The sequence below is a fragment of the Sphaeramia orbicularis genome, chromosome 15 (genome assembly GCF_902148855.1).
Source record: "Sphaeramia orbicularis chromosome 15, fSphaOr1.1, whole genome shotgun sequence".
Classification (NCBI taxonomy): Eukaryota; Metazoa; Chordata; class Actinopteri; order Kurtiformes; family Apogonidae; genus Sphaeramia; species Sphaeramia orbicularis.
Window position 1 is genome coordinate 2257166 of NC_043971.1, and position 21063 is coordinate 2278228.

The following is a 21063-nucleotide window of genomic DNA, read 5'->3' on the forward strand; positions in this document are numbered from 1 at the left end:
CCTAAAGAGGAATAAAACATTCAGTAAAAAATCTCGACTAGGTTCTGATAATCATGCATGAAAGGTTAAACTACCTGAACTTTTGACCTTCTGATGACCAATCACAAACCTCATCACCTGTGATTTAATGCAAGAAAATCATCAGATTGGAACTGCCACTGCCTGTCACACACTTAAGTATTTTACAGTAAATATACCACACAGGTCCAAGGCGAAATCCAACCTGGTTAAACACTGCAGACAGTTGGTCTGTAGTTTTACTCTCATCCACAGGAGGCAGTAGCAGATCATGATAGATTCTTGTTTTGGATAAAATGACTCACTGCACTCACAGAAGGTGAGCAGGAACTGTTGTAACCAGTCTAATACATACAGTACAGAGGTAACTGTTGTTCCTGATGTTGAAAAAGTCTGATTTGGTTAAAACGTCCAGTTGACCCAAACTGAAAACATGACTGAAATAAAATGAACAGTCACTGCATGAGTCATATGAACCCTTTCATGCACACTGGACACTCCAGTGGTCACTCCAGTGGTCAGTTCTTCTCCAGCTGTTCTCTGTATATTCATGGTTTTTGTTGTTTTAGTTCCAGATCAGCTGACACAGTGGACACTTATGCACCATCCCATAATAATACACTGACATTCAGACCAGTACTGTAACTGTGCTGTTCTTCATAAACCTGATCTGCACTGACATGTGTGAGGGTCAATCAGTTGCTAATTGTTATTAGACTGTAATTAACAGTTTTCTGAAACAAAAAGTTTTGTTTGTTGTTTTTTTTTGCACATCCTCCTTAAACCCAGCAGTGCACTGTGTCCTCTGTCGGGGACAAAAGTTTGACAGTTTTACTTTAAACATGCTGTGCATTGCAAAGGACATTCCATTAAAAAAACCAGTAAATAAATACAAATAATTTTAAAAATGTATCTGAAAAAACTGTTGCATTATACAGTTTCCAATCAAGACAATTTTTGAATATAAAAAAGCTAAAACTGTCCGTTTCCTGGGTCTCAGGAGGATTTAATATCCATGAAATGAGTCATAACTAATATTAGAGTATGATCAAATGTGAGAAAACAGTAGCAATTTAGTAATTAGATTAAAACTGTTTTTATTCCATAGTTTTCACACAGTTTATCACTTTCTGATGATGATTTTTAAATAAATGTTTCTTTGCTTCAAAACTTAAATGCATGCTGTCCAGCTGAGTGGACATTTTTGTAACTCCACGAAAAATAGGTTCATAAAAAAATAAATAAATAAATAAAATAAAAATTTAATTACATTGTTTTTTTTCATGCTGAGAGGAATAAAAAACACTCAAGAAAAAAATATTGACTAAGGTTCTCATAGTTCATGCATGAAAGGGTTAAAAGACTTGTATATTCTGTTTTTTTCTTAGCAGATGCACATTGTAGGTCCTGGTTCTTACTTGAGTGTCATTAAATGCATCTCAGAGGCTACCGGGCTATTTACTCCCCTCCGTTTGTCTGACAGCTTTATTTACTTTTCAGATTACAGTTCCTCATTCCCTTCCTGCTCAGTGAAAACTACGTATCTCCAAGTGAGTATTTTTTTATTGTTTATGTTCCTTTATGGCCTGAGAAAATCCTTCCCCTCCTTCAGCTGAATAAACCCTTTAAAAACCCACTTCCATTCACGGGAAATGGATTCCCTTTGTGCACGTATGTGGTTCTCATAACAAAGGAAAGCAACAAACATAAGATTATAAAATATGACGCACTGCTGCGTAAAACTACACAACATTTGATACAATTATGCAAATGAGCTCAACCTTAAACATGTACAAAAGCATCACATGTAAAAGTAAAAACATGGATAAAGGACATTTACTGTGAACTGAGCACTTGGGTAATTATTTAATGCAAGCACTTTAATTTTTTTTTTTTTTTTAAATATTTGTTTTATTCAAGAAAGGAAAAACAAAATATAATGCATTTTAGATACAGTGTCTTGAATTGTTTTTCTTAGTTAACCTTCACACGTTCAAACTACCACTAAACAGGAAACAAAAGCAAAAAAAACAAAAACAAAAGGGGGGGGGGGGCACAATAATGTAAATCATGGTATGTTATATGGTATGATCATGATATTACTGCAGCATTTTCACTTGTAGTTGAGTACTTTCACAGTGTGGTATTAATACTTTTACTGACTGACTGATCTGGAAACTCCTTCCACTGGTGGTTTTGGTTTTTAGGAGCAGAACACCTGAAGAAGGACTGTTATCCACAGCACCTCCAGGACACGGTTCTTACAAACACCTTGTGGTGCTTCTGGGACACATCAGTGATGTAACCTGGGACCTCGGGGGGGTTTCGGGTCTTTCATCAATCAGACCCCTCCCCCAGGTGACCCCGCCGGGGTTGATCGGGCCCCAGCTTGTGTCCAGGTAGCGCTCCCCTCCCCTCCCCTCCCCTCTTGATCCACGGCCACCTTCACACCATTTCCGCTGCATCGGTGGCCAGTTCCATGGCCTTGGCCCTCCGGCCCCTGTGGTGCCCAGCAGCTCCTGGACCCTGCAGACGGACTGGCCCACAAAGCCTCAGCATCCCACTGCGGTGGGTTAGCATCCTGTTCTCCAGCCGTTGTTCCTGCTCTCCTCCACTAGCTCAGAATACTTTGTCCTCTTTCTCTCGTGGGCCTCCTCCACTCTGTCTTCCCAAGTAGGGATGGGAATCATCAAGAATTTAACAATTCCGATTCCTTATCGATTCTCACTGGGTGAGGGAATAAAAGAGTACAAACAGGTGTGTTTGCATGAACTGTCTTTTATATTTCCATCTGCACAGAAAATAGAACATGTACAGTATGAACTAATAAGAACAGATGATGCCAGGCCGGTCCGGGGGGGGGGGGGGGGGGGGCACAGTGAAAGTGAAACTACAGACTCTTTACTAATTCCTCTATTTCCTTTCCCTTCTTGCCTTCGGAAACTTGTATTTGAGAAGTTACGACATTTGTTGCCCACACCGGAACCGGAACTGGCCCAGTGTTCACTCTGCTGCTACATTCACAAGCACCGCTGAGTAGAGAATCAAATACGTGACATTCCTGTAAATGAGTCACATGTGGACAAATGTTTGAGGAGACTGGAGGGATTCCACCTTTAGAAGAAATGGAAGCTTTGACAGTGTTCAACTGGACCTGGTGTGGTCTGTTTGGACCTGGTCTGTTTGGACCTGGTGTGGTCTGTTTAGACCTGGTCTGTTTAGACCTGGTCTGTTTGGACCTGGTCTGTTAGGACCTGGTCTGTTTGGACCTGGTGTGGTCTGTTTGGACCGTTTCTGCCTCAACACCATGTTGTCTTCGTTCAGACCAAAACAATGCAGCATATGTGTGATGTCATCGCGCATGCACAACAAAGGCAGAATCGTTAAGCAGGCAGGCAAATGATTCCAAGGAATCGAGCTACCGGATTCCCATCCCTACTCCAAGACACCATGAGCTCCAAAAGAATTGCCTGCTTGGACACTACAGACGTGAGGTCTTAATGTTGTCTTGGTGACGGCTTCTGGGAACTTCAGCGGCCTCCCCAGATCAACTTTCAGCTCCCAGTCGTGCGCCGTTGCCACCAGGCCAGGGGAGGTGTTCGGGGGGGCGCTGCAGGCTTCTCCCCAGCTCTGACGAAGGCGATGGTGTTATTTGCCGGGCGGAGGCTCTTACTGTGACTGATCCGCCCCAGACAGGGTTCGCTATGGTCTTCAGGACCTGGTCGTGTCTCCAGCGGCAGCGCCCTTCGCCCAGGGCTGTCGGGCAGCAGCTGAGGACGTGCTCTGAGGTTCGTCTCCTCTGGCAGAGGGGACGAGCTGCAGTCTCCGCCTTCCCCCAGGTGAAGAGGTCAGACGGGCTTGGCAGCACGTTGTAGACGGCCTGGATCAAGAACTGTATCCTGTGGGGTTCAGCCTTCCACAGCTCGGTCCGTGGGAGCTTGCGCTCCACAGCTTGTTCCATCTTGTCCCGCTCCCTGCTGCCGCCTCCCCACCATCTGGCTCTCCTCCTGCTCTCACCTCCTCCAGGATCTCCTCCTCTCTTTCCCCTGTGCCTAGGCCAGCTCTCCCCTGTACCTCTGGACCCCCCTTTACCGCAGCCTGGACTCTGCGATGCTCACAGCTTCAGCAGTTCTCCGCTTCCGTCCCGTCCTGACCTCCATCCCAGCCTGGGCGACCTTTGGGTCACTGCAGTCCCGGTACTGAAGCGGCTCCCTGGCTTCAGTCACCATGAACTCCTGGCACAGGCGGCTGACGGGCAGCTTCAGTCGGTTGTTTTGCCCACACCACGCCCACAGCTGCTCAGGCTTCGAGGCAGTCCCAGCCACCTGTGGTGGGACCTGCTGACCCTCATCTCGAAGCCTTCCACTGCTGAAATGGGGACTTCGTAGACCAAGGGGGGCCAGAGGATCTGAGGGAGAATACCGTGCTGATAGATCCAGGTCTTGAACTTACCTGGAAGGCCAGACTCGTCCACCGCAGCACCAGGTCTCCAGTGGTCGGTGGGTTGCTTGTGTAGAGGCTGCGTCTCTCAGTTGAACCCCTTGCCCAGGTTCTTCACAGGTTCCTCTGTGAGTGATGGTGTCCTGGAGTTACCAAGTGAGAAGCTGAACTGACCAGACCCTCTTCAGCACCACAGACCTGGACTTAGCCGGTTTGAAGCTCATGTGAGCCCAGGAGATCAGTTCTTCGAGGCCACTCAGGATCTGCAGCCTGGGACAGATGTAGCTGTCACCGTCAGCTCCTCCATGAACGCTCAGATGGGAGGCTGTCGGACTCCGGACTTGGTGAGGGGCCCCGTAAAACACTGTAAAAAATGACTGTGGAATTAACACCAAAAAGTTGTAAAATTGCAACAAAACTGTAAGTGACAATACAAAGCAAAGTTGTTTATTTGAACAGATTTTTGTGTTAACGATTAAATCAAATACAGCTGTAGTTTTAACAGGAAGAGGACGTGAACAAAAGCAGATTAGTATGAAGAAATGATGGATTTGTATTGGTTTTAGAAAAAAAAAGTTAAATTGAAAAACAGTGTTGTGCCGTTTAAACTGCAAAACCATAATGTTGAAATAACAGCACATTTGCTTTTTTTTTTTATTTTAATAAAAACATTATAAAAAAAGTAAACATTTAACACTGTACCATTTTAAATTAGTAAATGAATGGGTTGGTAGAGTTGGTAGAGCGGCTCGTCCAATAACCAAAGGGTTGGTGGTTCCAATCCTGGCTCTGACTGTCCATATGTCCAAGTGTCCATGGAAGACACTGAACCCTAAACTGGTCCCAGTTGGACCTGGTGGATTTGGAAAGAGCTGTGGACACCATGAAGGAGGAGAAAATGAGCTAAAGAAGTGCAGAACATTTACCATTTAAATCCACTGTTAAATCTACATGTTTAAACTGTTCAATCTACATGTTTAAAATATTTAATCTACACGTTTAAACTGTTCAATCTACATGTTACTCTGTGAATACGTTTACAGTTGGATGTGTTTTTTACAGTGTTGTTCTGGAAACCACAGCTGCCAGTTTTTTTTTCTGTAAAAACAACAGGATTTTTTTTACAGTGCACACACACACACACACACACACACACACACACACACACTGTATGATTATAAGAGCCTAATGACTGTTTTCTTTCACCTTTCTTCACCTTTCTTCGTACGCTGCCGTGCAGACAGGGCTTATTGCAGACTTAACTCTGAGACTCCGTCACCCCTACAGTCTCCACGGTAACACTCCTGCGAAATTTTACACACAGTCATCATTTTAGTAAGCACCAATTAACTAAAGTTTGCAGCTGCAATGATAAAGGATCAAATCAGCAGCACTGGATTCAGTTTTGAAGCTGAAAACTGTCTGAACAGTTGCTACAAACCTGTAACGTGTGTAAACAGGATGATGTTATCGTCTCTGCAAAGATAATTAAAGATAAAATATACTATTTGGAATAATCCTGTCAAACTGGACAGCTGTTCAGTGGTGTCATTTGACTTCAACTGTGGAACAGGTCCTGTAAGACCAGCATGGACAAAAATGGAGTGAAAATAAAAAATGGAGTCAAATCAGGGACATGACTTCATGTGATGTTTATATTAAAGTTAAATCAGAATATAAACTTAAAAAACATGTGTTATGTGAAAACCTCAGTTACAGGCAAGTAATGTGACACTTTGGAACAAACACAAGGAAGAAATTACAAGATATTTCAGGTTGTTCATGTTATTCACATTTTAAAGAACTTTGTAGATATAAATACTTTCATAACTAGGGCTGAGTATCGGCAAAAATTTGGTGATAGGATACAAATCACAATACTAGGATCACAATACGATATATCATGATACTGTTAAAAAGGCAATATTTTGGTTTCTTTTTTTTAAATGATTTTTTTCCTTGAAGAATTGAATTCCAGCAGAAATCTGCACAAATACTAACACATTTGTATTTGATCCCAACAGGATCTAATGTTCTATCACAAAATGTTCAAACTGTGTTCAAACTGAAATTCTGTTTTACAGACATTCCAGTTTCAGATCCTGTTCAAATGTTCAGATTCTATTAGTTCACAACTAACATCAGAACAGGATTTGAGTTCAATCCCAACAAAGGAACGAACATTATTGAATAAAGGAGTGTGAAATAAGAAGAAATAAAATATAAACAAAAAAGAGAAACTAAAAAACTAAAATGATCCTCCACAATATCTTTATTTGAATAAATACCTGAAAATATCAGTGCAGTACTTTTGAATATCAACACAGTATTGTGAAATGAAATATCGTGATTTGATATACGATTACTAACTTGTAGCATATTCATATACTGTCGTCAGGACTAGGGCTGTTAGAAAATATCAGTTCTGCAATATATCGCAAAATTTCATTTCACAAAACTGTATCGACATTTTTAGGTATTTATTCAAATGCAGATATGGCAGAGGTTCATTTTTATTTTATGTTATTGTTTATATGTTATTTATTATTTAACACTGTTTTATTAAATAACTGTTATTTGAATCATCCTAAAAGCACTTTTTACTGAGAGGCAGATGTTCGTTCCTTTGTTGGGATTGAACTCAAATACTGTTCTGATGTTAGTTCTGAACTTATAGAATCTGAACATTTGAGTTCCTAGAACTGAAACACATAGAACTGAAACTGAACTAAACTGAACTAAACTATGGGGCGGCTGTGGCTCAGGTGGCAGAGTGGGTTGTCCAATAAAATAGTTGGTGGTTCGAATCCCGCTCTGTCCTAGTCGGTCCGTTGTGTACTTCCCCCTCCCTGCCTCCAGTGCCACCCACACTGGTGTATGAATGTTCGGTGGTGGGAGGGGCCGTAGGCGCAAAATGTCAGCCACACCTCTGTCAGTCTGCCCCAGGACAGCTGTGGATACAGATGTAGTTTACCTCCACCAGAGGGAGAATGTGAGAGCGAATGAAGAATGGGTCAATAATGTAAAGTGCTTTGGGTGTCTAGAAAGGCGCTACAGAAATCCAATCCATTATTATTATTAAACTGAACTGAACTGAGAGCCTCTTTGTCTGATGACGTTTATCTGAAATCCTTGTCTGTTCTTTAGCGCTGATGACGACCAGATGAAATGCTTGTTTAGTTCAAATGTATTTAACCCTTTCATGCATGAATTATGAAAACCAAAGTCCAGATTTTTATTCCTCTTTAGGCATGAAAAAAAAAAAAAACAATGCAATGCAACAGAAATTTTTTAATGAACCTGTTTTTCATGGAGTTACAAAACTGTCCACTCAGCTGGACACCATGTGTTTAAGTTTTGAAGCAAAGAAACATGTATTTAAAAATCATCACTGAATTCATACATTTCCGTCAGCTGGCTCCTTCAGTGTTAGAGCTTTTGTTCCTGCTGATGTTTTTCATGGAGCGTACGAGGGTGGGTTTGTGTCATTTCAGACAGCATGCACCACCAGTCAGTGCTCAGCCTCCCACTGCGTTAACAGGACAGGCTGAATGCTTAACTGGTCTGTCTTTAAGCCCCGGTCTCCACAGAAGACAAGTAGAAACCACGGAGCCCCGACATGTAATGACCCCATGGGGGGGGGGGGGCAGCGCTGCTCCCTCTGTCCACCTCCTCTGGAGCCTTTGAAGATGCCCCATAGGGAGCTGGTGGAATCAGGACACATGACTCATTGATTAGTCCTTTGCGGTCTTCCTGGAACACAGCACAAGGAGTGGACGGGGAGGGGGGGGGGGGGGGGGGGGGGCTGGAGGACGGACAGCCCAGGCCTTCGACACAAACGAGATCCTATAAATCAGGAGCGTCAAAGTCATTTTAGTTCAGTTCCACATTCAGTTTGATCTGATCTGCACTGGACCCATCCAGTCAAAGAAGAACAGAAGAACTAAAACAAAGAGAACAAGAAAAGCACTCAGAGAACGCAGACCTCCACCAAGACAGAACCCCCCCCACCCCACCCCCCCACCACCACCAAAACTTAATCATTTCTTCCTTGTGCCAGTATCAACATTTACTGAAAATTTCATGAAAATCTGTCCATAACTTTTTGAGTTATCTTGCTAACAAACAAACAAACAAACAAACAAACAAACAAATAAAGTAAAGTGATCACAGTACCTCCTGGTGGAGGGAATGAGTTCCACAGCCTTAACTGTGGAATTTTTACACTTTGTAAATTCATCCCATGGGCACCATTGGACCCTTTGTGGGCCACATTTGGACCCTTTGTGGGCCACATTTGGACCCTTTGTGGGCCACATTTGGACCCTTTGTGGGCCTCATTGGACCCTTTGCGGGCCTCATTGGACCCTTTGTGGGCCACATTTGGACCCTTTGTGGGCCTCACTGGACCCTTTGCGGGCCTCATTGGACCCTTTGTGGGCCACATTTGGACCCTTTGTGGGCCACATTGGACCCTTTGTGGGCCTCATTGGACCCTTTGTGGGCCTCATTGGACCCTTTGTGGGCCACATTGGACCCTTTGTGGGCCACATTGGACCCTTTGTGGGCCACATTTGGACCCTTTGTGGGCCTCATTGGACCCTTTGTGGGCCACATTTGGACCCTTTGTGGGCCTCATTGGACCCTTTGTGGGCCTCATTGGACCCTTTGTGGGCCTCATTGGACCCTTTGTGGGCCACATTTGGACCCTTTGTGGGCCTCATTGGACCCTTTGTGGGCCTCATTGGACCCTTTGTGGGCCACATTTGGACCCTTTGTGGGCCTCATTGGACCCTTTGTGGGCCTCATTGGACCCTTTGTGGGCCACATTTGGACCCTTTGCGGGCCACATTGGACCCTTTGTGGGCCACATTTGGCCCCCGGGCCTCATGTTTGAGAGCCCTGCTGTAAAGGATGGGTTGTGTGTAGTTTTTCTCGTGCTTGGTGGCGTTGCCTGTTGAAGCGGCTGTTCGTTACAGTCTGGAGAACGGCTGAACGACCCAACGCCACCAGCACCAGGAGTCTGCAGGCTTAGACTCATTAGTCCGCTCATTAGTAGAACGGCAGCAAGGGAGAGGAGGGACGAATCAGAGACGGCACCTGGTGTGGACGACAATGGAAACCTGCAAAATCAGCCCTCATAAGGAACTTTAGACCAGCTCTGCATTCATTATACACCGTCTGCAGCCGTTAGACTTTTTATGCATAAAGTCTGATTCTGTCCAATGGACAAAATACATGGAATTGAACACAATGCACTTAAAGGGCCAGCGCTCCAAACCACCTTTGTGGTGTCATTCGTCATAAATAGTGTTGCAGATGGACGTGTGCAGTTGAATGAATGAAGAACTCAGAGCCAAGCAGAACATTTACAGTTTATGGAGAGCACAGAGAAACGAGGGAAAAGGAAGAAGAACATTTAAAAAAGCAAAAAAGCACTCCTTTAAGTGATTTATCACTATTTATTATAACATTATCCTCAGTATTTTGCTTTTTTTTCTTAAAGCAGGAAAGCTCAGATTAAAGTTGAGGGTTATTCTGTCAAAAACAGAGAAAACTGAAGAAAAAAGTGACTTTTTCAGTCAAATCTGTCATTAACTGAACATAAACCCAGTGTGTTCATCCACTGTCACTGATCCAACTGCATGGGTTAATTATTGTTTTTTCATCAATTATGTTCACTTTATGGCTTATTTTGTCCACGTTACTTATTATTGTGTTGATTTATGATTACTTTTTGTGAATTTTATTCATCACTTTGGCTGTTTATGTTCATTTAGTTGCTTATTTAATTTTTTTTTATTTGGTTTTGGTTAATTTTTTTTGCTTATTTTTTCATTTTATTTAGGATTTGTACAGTTTTTGTTCCTTTATTATTTAATGTATACAAACCCAGTGTGTCCATCCACTGTCATTGATCCAACTCCACGGGTTTTACTGGAGAATCAATGTTGTAGAAGATGATGGTGTTTCCATGGTAACTATGGAGCCTCTGAACGTCCAAATATGGTCATATCTGATGACTATGAAAAGATGAAGAACTGTATTTTACACCAAGTATTGACATGTATTGATAGGATTAGTGGATCAACAGGTGTTGAACAGTTTAGATCAGTAGATGGTTTTGGTCTCCAGTGGGTGTTTGGTCGTTAAGGGTTAATTAGAGTAAATTTAGTGTTACAGCGATGAAGGACAGGAATGTTATCATATTTACAGTAAAAACAGAAGATATGGACAGTAAACATAGATTAGACCAATATAGGGCAAATAAATGAGTGAACCATAAACATTAAAAAGCCTTGTTATAAAAGATAAGAACAAACAGAAACAGAAGATAAGACACATACACTGTATAATGAAACAGAGTACACTGGCTTTCTATTTTCTATTTAGTCTTTCTGCAAGTGTTCATATTTTGAGGAACTGACTAACTTTGATATAGTTTTTGTTTAATTTTAATGTTAGTTTTTCAGCTTTTATGAGAAAAGCTTTGATTTAGATGAAAAATGCATGTGTTTTCATGTTTGGGTGCATTAGACACATGCACGAGTACATGAATGTTTTATTTTAATGCTTAAGAACTGATTGGTTTAACTTTCATTTAGTGTTAGCTTTTAGTTTTTCAGGTTTAATGAAGAAAGCAGATGCAAGAATATACGACGGCAGATCTGATTTATTAAAGATCCCATGATGTGCAACGGTATTTAATTTAATTCAACCATCAACTTAAAAAAAGACAGTTTAATTATCAAAAGTTAAACTGATTTTAGCATTATTTTTTGTTTGTTTCTCATCTTAGTCCATTCTGCATTCAGTGTGGGTTTCTATTTGATTTTTTTTATTGAAGTTAATAAAATTGTTTGTGATTTTAGTCAAAGTAATAATCTAATAATCCCAGTCGATGCTTGACATGTTGGGAAATGGCTGCCGTATAATCGTTTGTTTGCTGTCGAACAGACGAATGACAAATCAACCCGGTGGGCGTGGTCTCTCCTGAATCGACGCCGCCCCCATCCTCCGGGGCACGAGAGGTCACTGGATGTTTTAACGAGTACGAAGATGATACGGCCTTCGCAGAGAACCAGTGAGAACCAGTGAGAACCAGTGAGAACCAGTGAGAACCAGTGAGAACCAGTGAGAACCAGTGAGAACGGCTTCTACACCATCATCATGAAAACTACGACTGATGGAACATCTTCTAGAAAAACTCTGATCCCCAAGTTTTTAGGACAGGGGTCTTAAACATGCGGCCCACCAAAGGTTCCAATCCGACCCCTGGGATGTTTTTATCAAGTCAAAAATTCCACAGTCTTGAAATGAATTAAGCAAAAAAATTAGCTTGAATTAAGGAAAAAAAATTGAATTACGCCAAAAGAAAATCTTAAATTTAGCAGAAAATCTTGAATTAAGCCAAAAAAAATCTTGAATTTAGCAAAACCTTTTGAATGAACAACTTCAAATTTTTGTCTTTGTTTTAGTGCAAAAAAATAACATTAAATTATGAAACTCTTTCCATTTCCAAACTCTCCTGTACCAATAAAATGTGACTAACCTGAACAAATGTGTCCAACCTGAAATGTCTGTATTAAATTCAGTCCAGTTTGAACTCTTTTCTTCCTGTTCCTCAGTGTTTAGTGTCTTTGGAGATCTGATCCAGAATGCACATGGACTAATGACAAGTGGAGGAAGAAGACTGAGAAAATTACACTGATTTTACTGAAGAAATTTCTGTTTTTTCAGGTTATTCACATCTTTTTTGTTTGGATAGTTTATAAAAGTAAGTATTTGCATAATTTAATGTTATTTTTTGCACTAAAACAGAGACATAAATGTGCAGTTGTCATCATTTCTGGGTTCTTCTGTTCTTATTTTCCTGGTTGGTTCCACTGCAGATCAGATCAGACTGAACGTGGAACCTGAAAGAACAGGAGTTTGACAATCCTGCTGCAGATGTTCATAAAAGCTCAGATTACAGTGAAGGGTTATTATATCAGAAACACTGAAAACTGAAGAAAAAGTGAGTTTTTCAGCAAAGACATCATTATCTGATCATAACCCCAGTGTGTCCATCCACTGTCACTGATCCAGCTGCATGGGTTTGACTGGAGAATCAATGTTGGAGAAGATGACGGTGTTTCCATGGTAACTACGTCCAAATGGGTCATATCTGATGACCATGAAAAGATGAAGAACTGCATTTTACACCAATTAACATATGTATGTGTATATGGATGAATGTGTGTGTGTGAATATATATATAAATATAAATATAGAGGAGTAATGTAAAAGGAAGAGGAACATCCAGTATATGTTATTAATAATATTTTAGGGGGAGGGGGTGGGATTAAATAAATTGCACTTCTTCCCACTCTTTTTCAGGTCAATGTAAATGGAACTATTGTGCTGTTCTTCTGTCTAAGATTGTTATGATTCTTGATATTTGTATTATTATATTTGTTTGGTAACACTTTACTTGAAGGTCTAGTTTATAATGCATTAAGTGCACATTCATAAGACATTCTAATGCATTTAAAATGCATTAGAAAAGTCATTACAACAGTTTATGATCATGTACAACAACTTATACCAAGGTTAATAAAGTATTATAAGTGTAGGCCTAATGCATTATAAACACAGCTTTCATTATGTTTTCTACATCCACACCAAAGCAGTGTGAAGGAATGTATTTTTTTAGGTGGAGAACTTTTGTTAGGTTTTGTCACTGGTCTCTATACCCATCTGTTTTAGAGATTTCATATTTATTAAAAAAAAAAAAAGGATGTGATTGAATTAACAAAGATTTAGAGCTGCTACATTTTTATTTCTGTACAAACCAACATGTAACTTTTCTATTTACTGTCTCTGTTCGTTTAATGTTTTGTTTTTGCAAAATCCAGAGTTCTTCAGAACAGTTTGATGTATAATTTTTCTTACACATTCCTCAGATCCAGCAGATCCTGCTCATACGTCATCAGACTTGTGTTCTAATATCATCCAACTGCTAAGAACCTTAGACAGTGGTGTCACTTTACTAAAAGCTCTTCAGGTCCTCCTGTAAATTATTATTGATGTTTCTAAGGCATTCTTCAGTTTCAGAAACTCCATGTCTCAGCAGTTCTGTGTGTCTTTATAAGTGTCTCCAGTTCTGATGGTTAGAATGTGTTCTGGAACCCAGGACTGGAGATTCTTCCTACAAACACTGGTGTCACTTTGGTGTGGATGGAGAAAACCTGATGAAAGCTGAATGTATAATACCTTAGGCCTACACTTAGAATACTTTATGAACCTTGGTATAAGTTGTTGTACATGATCATAAACTGTTGGAATGACTTTCTAATGCATTTTAAATGCATTAGAATGTCTTATAAATGTGCGTTTAATGCATTTTAAACTAGACCTTCAAGTAAAGTGTTACCACATGTTTTGCCAGTTTGTATATATGTTAAATTTCATTGCATGTTTGGAATAAATCACTAAAAATCCCTAAAATTATTGACATGTATTGATAGGATTAGTGGATCGGCAGGTTTTAAATATTGCAGATCTGTGAAAATGTGGAGTGCACACCTCTGTTTCGGACTCATCAGTCACTTGTGTGCTCTCAGACCTCATCAGTGACTGAAACTCTTTGGTGTCTGTTTTAATCTGATCTCACCGCTCACTGCTGGACTGTCTGATCTTTGTTTTAACTTCACTATAACTCCAGACTGTGGACTAGTTGCTTTATCTTGGATTAGTATACCTTTTTTCTCTCTCTCTCTCTCTCTCTTACTCTGCTTATCTTCAAGCAGCTTCATATATATATATATTTTTTAAATTTATTTTCTTATAGACCAGGTGTTGTACTGAGCCGTTTGTTGTTGTAAAAATGTAATAAAATCTAATAAAGACAATTGAAAAAAAAAAAAAAAAAAAACTGTAGATGTGTAGATAATTTGGTTGATGGTGGTGGTTTGGGTGTTTAAGGGTTAAACTGTCCATACAGGACAAATATTAGCTTTAAATGGGAAATAATTACCCTTGTTTTTACCTCCCTCTTTATCATATTTTTAATTGTATTTCCTTGAACATCTCTGCCCTTTACACACTTCAGATGGTGAAGGTTTCGCAGAGTTAACCTCCTCAGACTCAGCTATAGGTTTTCTGTTCATATTTGTAGAGAACAGTTTCACAACTTTATACATTTTTTAAAAATATATTAAAAAAAAAAAGAAAAGAAAACTCCACCACTAAGGACATTCCATAAAAATGTTCAAAACTGCATCTGAAAAAACCTGTTGCATCAGGATGTTTCTACTAAAGGCACTGACTGAATAAAAAACAAAAAAAGCTGGTGCTGTGCTGACATTTCCTGGTTCTGAGGAGGTTAAGACTTCAAACCTTCTGTTTTTGTCTCCACAGAGGATTCGTAAAAGTAAGCTTCGTTAAACACCAGCTAAGACATCTTCAGTAAATAGAAGGGGCAAAGCTAGCAGAGCATGAACAGGATCATAAAAATGTCTTTTGATGTTTCTGGGCTTGCACTCTGGACACCTGTGGGGTTGAACCCGCTGACTGGCCGTCCTATAGGAACATGTGAGCAGAGATAATTGGATCATAACTAGTCAAGAGGTTGAGTTCAAACCTGCGCTCTAGAATATACTTCTGAACTGAATGTGTCACAGCAAAGCAAAGTTACACTGCAAAAATCTGAATCTAAACAAGTGTATTTGTCTCATTTCTGGAAAAAAAAAAAGACAGAATCACCTAAAGAGGAACTTTTTTGCTTAATTCAAGATTTTTTTTTTGCTTAATTTCAAGCAAATAATCTGCTAATGGAACAAGTGAAAATTATCTTGGTAAGATTTCTTGAAATCAGATTTTCCAGATCTATTGTCTACAAATCAGTTCTTGTATCTCACTGAAAAGTTCCTCTTTAGGTGATTCTGTCTGATTTTAAGTGTGATGAGATATTTGGACTAGAAATGAGAAAAGTACACTTGGTTAGATTTAGATTTTTGCAGTGTATTCATATATAAAAATCATACATGCAGTAGTTTTTAGTGCTTTACAAAAATCTAAAACACAAGTCATAAAGACATCAACAAGAATAAAGAAGAAAACGTGACAAAAAAATATTAAAATTTAAAATAGTTAATTGTAATAATTAAGGAAAAAGTGTCATATCCTCCTGACATGCAGCAATGCATTTTGGTCCTCTGTAGGGGGAAGAATTTCACAAATTCACAATAAATAAATAAATAAATAAATAAATAAATACAGTCCACTACATGTGACATTCAATGAAAAATGGAAAAATAAAAAACTGTTTATGCTATAGAATAGAATAGAATAGAACAGAATAGAATAGAATAGAATAGAACAGAACAGAATAGAATAGAATAGAATGAACTGTTATTGTCATTGTTACAGGAACCCTGAAAATCTGTTTTGCAGCACTGTCTCTGTTGTCGTAAACACTTTAAATGCAAAAAGACTGTATAAAATATCAAAAATATTACAAAAAAATATTGGCAATTTATAAAAACTGCAGAGATAAAATATTAAAATATACAAATACTACTAAAATACTACTGATTACCACAAAAAAACACAAAAAAGCTGACTCTGTACTATAGATAATAAACATGTACAACATATAGAAATATATATATAGGTAATTAAAAGAAATATGTCAGGTATAATTAAACACAAGGTGCACGGGTTATGATTATTACACTGAGGTAGGGTGAGTATTGTCCATTAGACCGGGGGGGTTATTCAGTCAGTTTGGGTGGGGGGGTCAGTACCAAGGTTATTATCGTTAACGGAAACTAATGAAATGATGAAAACTAGAATTGTAAAAACGTTTTCGGTAACTGAAATAAATAAAAACTATAATTAAAAGAAAAAAAAGATAACTAACTGAAACTGTATTGTGTGTTTACAAAACTAACTAAAATGAATATAAATTATGCATAAAATTCCCTCACTTTTCGTCTTTGTCAATGTCAGATTGATGTTAAATGGATTTCTTTGTCTCTCTCAGTTTTCTGTGCTGTCTCCATACGACACTTTTTGCTCCGTCACTTGTGTTCACTTGTGGTTTCCAGTCGTCTTCTGGTCCCCACTCTACCTGGAAACATGGAGACTAAAGCAGCAGAGTCCTGTCTGGGATTGATTTGAATAGGAGCACAGAGAAGAAGAGAAAAGAGACCACTGAACTACAACTGAACTACAACTGAACTACAACTGAACTACAACTGAACTACAACTAAACTACAACTAAACTACAACTGAACTACAACTGAACTACAACTGAACTACAACTAAACTACAACTGAACTACAACTGAACTACAACTAAACTACAACTGAACTACAACTAAACTACAACTAAACTACAACTGAACTACAACTGAACTACAACTGAACTACAACTAAGCATTTAGAAAAAAATGAAAACTAATAAAAAGTACACTGTAAAAAAATATGTAATTTAACAGAATTTCACTGTTTATTTGACAGATTTTTCCTGTATTTTTCAGATACATGAAAATATCAATGAAATGACAAAAACAGACTGATTTTACATGTCAAATGGAAAAGAACAGGAAAAAACTGCAACTGTGAATAACTATAAAATTTCCATTTTTTAAAAGAATTTCTTTCTTTTTTCACAGAAAAATACAGTTAGAATACATTTACAAATGTATCATAATTTCACAAATATTTCTTTTCTATTCATTAGATTAAACTGTTAATTTAAAGTTTAATACTGTAAAAAAAATCTTAAAACCAGATAAAATTACTGACAGTTAACGGTAACAGAAGTATTTGTTCTGTCAGTTGAACCAGACTTGTTTGTTCATTGACAAATATCTTGTGTAATTACAGGAGGTTTCACAACAAAATGTTGAATAAATGTATTTTGTGAATGTATAACATGTATAAGCACTGATAAACTGTCCAAATACAGTTTTTATCAATGGATTGGACAACTGAGTCTCACTGAAAATTATTTATATATATATATTTATAGGGAATTGGATTGTTTTAATACATGTAAATATTCTTTATTAAATATTAGAAAGTCACAAAAAAAGGCAAAATCTCATGTAAAGTTAGGGCAAAAAACTGTATTTTAATTATGGAAAATTACCAAATTTTTTTGAGATGGTTATTTTCTGTTATTTTACAGTATTTTTTCGGCACCCCTGCTGCTGGAATATTACAGGTTTTTTTTTTACAGGTTTTTTTTTACAGTGTAGTAAACCTGCTCTAAAAATGAATTAAAACAAACTGAATTAGAGAAAAACAGTCCAAACTAAATAAAACTGAACTAGAATGAAAAACCCAAACCTATTCGAACCTTGGTCAGTACATTTCTAAGTGTTTGTGGGTAAAACCGTCCACTCAGTCTGTCCTTTCTGTATCAGCTGAACTGTTGCCTTTCACCGAGAATGAACACGACCTGTGCGTTTGTTTAGTGTTTCGACAGACACCTTCACCTTGGTCCAACAGAAACTCTTCCAGTCGTCTGTCATGGATGACATGGACTACGTCATGGTTGGTATTAGGGCTGAATTGTGCTTCTGCGCTCATGCGTCGTGCACATGGTTCTGTTCTCACACAGGCTGCTGTTGGACTCCCAGAGCGGCGTGGGTGTGTCGTTCAGGCCTGTTCACATGGAAAAACAAGAAGCAGAGGAGCGTGGAGCAAAGGCACGCCACAAACACACCCGGCTCGTTGTTGTCGACGGCGCTGCTGCTACAACAGGAGTTTTCTAAGAACAGAACAGAGGCGGTCTGCGGCGGCCCAAGCCCACACACCAGAAGGGGAATGGAGTCCCACTGTGGCTTTAACTGGAGCTTTTTTTGGTTTTTTTATTTTTATCTTTTTATTTATGGGCGCCCATGGTTCAGATGGTAGAGTGGGTCGTCCAATAACTGAAGAGTTGGCAGTTTGAATCCTGCTCTGTCCATGTTCTGTTGTGTCCTTGGGCAAGACACCCCCCCCCCCCCTTGCCTCCAGTGCTGCTACACTGGTGTATGAATGTGTGGGAATGTTCGGTGGTGGGAGGGGCATAGACGCAGATTGGCAGCCACGCTTCTGTCAGCCTGCCCCCCCCCCCCCCCCAGGACAGCTGTGGATACAGATGTAGTTTACCACCACCAGAGGGAGGATGTGAGAGCGAATGAAGAATGGATCCATCGTACGCGCTTTGAGTATGTGTTCATAGAAAAGCACTATAGAAATCTAATCCATTATTATTATTATTATTATTATTATTATTATTATTATTATTATTATTATTATTAATAATAATAATAATAAATCAGTGCCTATATTGGAAACATCATGATGCAACAGTTTTTTCAGATGCAGTTTTTAACATTTGTATGGAATGTCCTTTGTGGTGGACAGTTTTCTTTTCTTTTCTGTATGAAGTTTTGAAACTCTTGTCCACACATGTGGACAGAAAACCCACAGCTGTGTCTGAGGAGGTTAAGAAAAGTTTTTAATGAAATCGTCAAATTGTCTAAAAATAATATGATTTAAGACGTTTTCACCACTTTCATGTGTCAAATTGACCCCTTATAGAGTTAAGTAAAAGTATAGAAGTCCCTGTAAATTGTCCATAAAGTATGAAAAGGTAAAAATCATTTGCAGTAAAATGGTGTTTGAATATTTTACTATTACTATTATATAAATTCTGCCCTGTTTTTACGAGATAATTATCTTGTTAATTCAGAAAAACACAGCCACATTTTTTTAAATTTATTTTTCTTGTAATTACGAGATAATTATCTCAATTCGGAAAAACAGAGCTGAATTTTATTTTTTGTGTAAATGCAATACACTTCTGTATAAAAGAGTATAAAAACTAAAATATAAAAGAAAAGTCCTGACAGCATATATATCTAAAAAAAAAAGCAGCATAAAAAAAGTGTTACTAGTCATATAAAGACACATAAAACATCCTCCTATACTCTGGACAACATTCCACACAGTTCATTAATGTCCAGCAGGATTCAGTGCAGTTATGGCCCCGGGATAAAAAGAAAGAAAGTGGCAGTCGTACAAAAAAAAACTATATTTTTGGATTTTCTACAAAGCAAAAAACACAACACCCACCCTACAAAGTACCAGGCAACGCATCCCCATCTAAGATTAAATGAATAAACAAAACAAATGGTTTATTTGTGTTTTCATCTTCGTGTGTGTGTTCACAGGATTTGAAATCATTCCTATTCTGTGAAAAGGCGAAGGTTTAAAGGCCTAGAATTCTGTGTTTGGTTCATTTAGGGTCCTCTCGCCTGCCGCCCTTCATAAACAGAATGGGTCGCCTAATCAGGGTCTTCTCTGGGGGTGGGTGGGCGGGGCTTATTTGCCAGTTGACATTTGGTGAAAGGGTGTTAGATGAAACAAGGCCGTCACACCATGAGGTGGAAGCCTCCCAGCAGAACCTGGCTCACACATGTAGTGTTTGTGTGTCAGCAGGACCTGGGTCTGCTCAGGACAGGTGGCGCTCTGTCGAAGCTGTGTGTGAAGTGTGTGAAGTGTGTGAAGTGTGTGAAGTGTGAAGTGTGCGGAGCTGGAGCCTCCTTTCATTATTTTTATGTCAATAAATAAAGCTGGAATACGCTTACCTGTTTGACAGCATAATTGATGTAATTGCATGGTGATAACCTGTATTTGGAACCTGTTATTTCTGCATTATCATTAGAAAAGCACAGACTGATTGTGTTGCTTAGCCTGTAATTACCCTGGAGGTGGGCGGAGCTAAGCACGACCAGGATGCACAGGTCAGGGGGAGAGAGAGAGGAATACAAAAATAATAAGATGCAGTATTTAACCCTTTCATGTATAGTGGTCACTACAGTGGACAGAAGCTGTTCTCTTTATATTTATGGATGATGTTGTTTTAGTTCCACATCAGCTGACACAGTGGACGCTTATGCACCATCCCATAATAATACCCTGACATTCAGACCAGTACTGTAGCTCTGCTGTTCCACATAAACCTGATCTGCACTAACATGTTGGACTGTAAACAAAAATGCTAATTGTTATTCAACTGTAATTAACAGGTTTGTTTGTTTTTTTAACAAAAAGGGTTTTTTTGTTTGTTTGTTTTGCATATTATCTCCATACAGGTATTGTTAAAATGTGAGAAAACATCCGATCAGCAGCATTAAAAATGTTTTTATCTCATAGTTTTCACAGTAGATCAGTAAATACATGTTTCTTTGCTTCTACAATTAAACACATGATTTTGTAACTCCATGAAAAATAGGTTCATAACAAACTCAATCACATTGTTTTGTTCATGCCTACAGAGGAATAAAAACACTTAGGAAAAAAAGCTTGATTAAGGTTCTCATAATTCATGCATGAAAGGGTTAGGCATGCCAAACTTTATTTGTGTAGCACATGGTGAAACAGTGTGGTGCATGAACCTCTGCAGTACTGTTACCTCTGCCAGGAGGGGTTGGGGTCACTTTACTTTGTGTGTTTGTTTGTTTGTTTGTTTGTTTGTTTGTTAGCAAGATAACTCAAAAAGTTATAGACGGATTTTCACGAAATTTTCAGGAAATGTTGATACTGGCACAAGGAAGAAAGG